We start from the raw sequence: 2,717 nt of genomic DNA, 5'->3' as shown, positions 1-2,717 counted from the left end.
CTACTTAATAATTAATCTTTTTTATTTTTTTAAATAATAACCTTTTACATACCATACATTAATAAGTGTCTTAGCCAATTTTGTAAGATCAATTGAAAACAAAAATATTTATTTATTTATTTTTTGAATAATCTCATTTCTATGACATTTTCAATGTGTGAGAGAGAGACATAATTTTTTTTTCTGAACTCTTTATTTTCATATCACCAAACCCTTTCTTGCTCGCCTAAATTTAAAGTGAACCATCAAATTAAAGTAAGGTGGCTGTCCATATAAAATTGATAACTGAAAATCGTTAAATAATTTAATATATTTGATTAAATTATTTGACAGTTGTAATATCATCTTTGTATGAAAATGTTTTTAGAAAAGTAACTGCCTGACAAAATAATAAAGGGGAATACTATATAACATCTTTTAAATATTAAAAAAATCAAATATATATAATACGTAGTGGTTCATTTATTTGTTATCATTTTCATATGAAAAGTATTTTAACATGAATAACCACTTTAAAGTAAATATTGTACCATGGAGGGAAAAAAATAGCACAAGAAGGGGAGTGACATGTAGTAAAACGGTTTAGCAGTATCAAACCGTCGCTAAACACACAAAAAGAAAAGCGCCGCTATATATTATAGGGTGAAAATTCATATACAATTATTTTTATGTGAAGTTAATAATTAAAAATTATTAGATAATTTAACAAATTTGACTAAATTATTATCTAACGATTTTTAATTATAAACTTCATATGAAGACATCTATGCATGTGAGTTTTCACCATGCTATATACTTATGTCGTATAATTAAATTAAGGTGAAAACTCGAAGTCGATTTCATGTAAAGTTGATATTTGAGAGCTGTTAGATAAAAATATAGTCAAATCAGTCAAATCATCTAATGGCTCTCAGGTATCAACTTCACGTGAAGTCGACTACACCTGAATTTTCACCTTAAATTAACTACAAAATAAATGATTAATAGTGAGGAAAAAAAATGAATGTCTTGTGGTAGATATGCATGTTAGAAAAGCAAAGCAAAGCAAAGCAGTTTTATACTAAACATTATTAGTGGATGGGAATGCTTTGTTTCAATTTGTGTAGGACATGGCTGCATCAAAGAATTATTTGGATGATCATTGTCCCACTTTCTTCACCCTTAGCTTCTCCTTCATTTTCAAATAATTTATAATCACTTCCTCATTGCTAAACAACAACAACAACAAATGTTTAATTGCAAGTATATTATTTATTTGGCCCAATAATACCGATGAGTAAAATTAGAGAGTTAATTTTTTTTTCAGTTAATATTATTAGCTAATAATTTTTTAATTTATTTTATTTATCTTTCATTTCAAACAAATCATAAATTACTAACAATAAACTTTAAATTTTCCAGAAAAATAATTTGTAGAATAAAATAATTATTTTTTACTCAGATTTTTCCAAACTTGCAACGCAAACTAAGAAGTTCGTTCGTATTTTACTAAAAAATGTATTCCTAGTCATTTGAAAAAAAAAATGGTAATGTATAATGTGCAATGCTAATATCTCTCATGCCTTTTAAGAACATACTACTAATTAGTAAGAAAATATTTGATAATAAAAAAAATTTGACCAAAAATAATTAAAATTTATTTTATTTAATATTTATTAATTATTATAATAATTTAAAAATATTAAATAAAATAAAATTTTATTAATATTTTTTGTCTATTTAATATTACCTAATTAGTATTCAATTGTTGTCTAGTGCTGCCGTGCTGGCTACTTATATATATTAATTATTTGATGACTCATAATACATTCATATATATACTTATTAATTTATTATAATATGTTTCTTTCTTTGTCTTTTTTATATATATGGAACTAATGATTATTTTTGCATTGCCATGTGTAGAAATAATTATTTTAGAATACTAAATTTAAAAGTACTATATTTTAATATTGATAAGTGATATAGATTGCAACAACCACATACACAAATAGATCAAACAACATATATTTGATACAAGGAAGGGTAGAATAAGGGCTGATAATAAATTTTTAATACCATACATACATATTTGAGAATATAATAATGTATAAAGTATAAAAAAAATTTAAACTTTATATATAAAATTTTAGAAAAAATTTTAGATATTCCCGGAACACCAGAAGAGTCGAAATTTTAAAAAGAGTCGAAAAAATCTCTAAAATTTTTATAAAAGCATACATAGTGCATAATAGAATTGACCCTCACCAGAAGCAACTTCCCTTCCATTGCTAGTCTTGTCTCTATTATTTGCAAATCGGATTGGAGTGAAAGTGAATTTGTCATGAAACGATTTGATTCAAAAGTTTAAATAGCCTTAGCTTTATTAAGCTTGTATAATTAAATGTTTTTTATTTTGTTTAACACTAAAATTATTTTTTTAGAGGTCAATAAAAATTAAATTTATACTTATTTTTTTGTAAAATATTATTAATAAATAATAAATAAAATAAATTTTAATTAATTTTTTTATCTTTCTAATACTTTGGTTTCAATAATATGTCATGGTTAAATAAAAGATGCAACAGAAGAAAGAGAATAGACTAAAGTAGAACCGACAAACAGGGTGTAAAACCTAACATACCTAATTGGCAAAGAGAGAGAAAAGAGAAGAGAAAGAGAAGAGAACAAAATAAGCCAGATTGATCCAGTCACAAACTGCCGACTGGCTTTGTTTT

The sequence above is a fragment of the Arachis ipaensis genome, chromosome B05 (genome assembly GCF_000816755.2).
Source record: "Arachis ipaensis cultivar K30076 chromosome B05, Araip1.1, whole genome shotgun sequence".
In the NCBI taxonomy this organism is placed as follows: Eukaryota; Viridiplantae; Streptophyta; class Magnoliopsida; order Fabales; family Fabaceae; genus Arachis; species Arachis ipaensis.
This window is presented reverse-complemented; position numbering follows the sequence as displayed.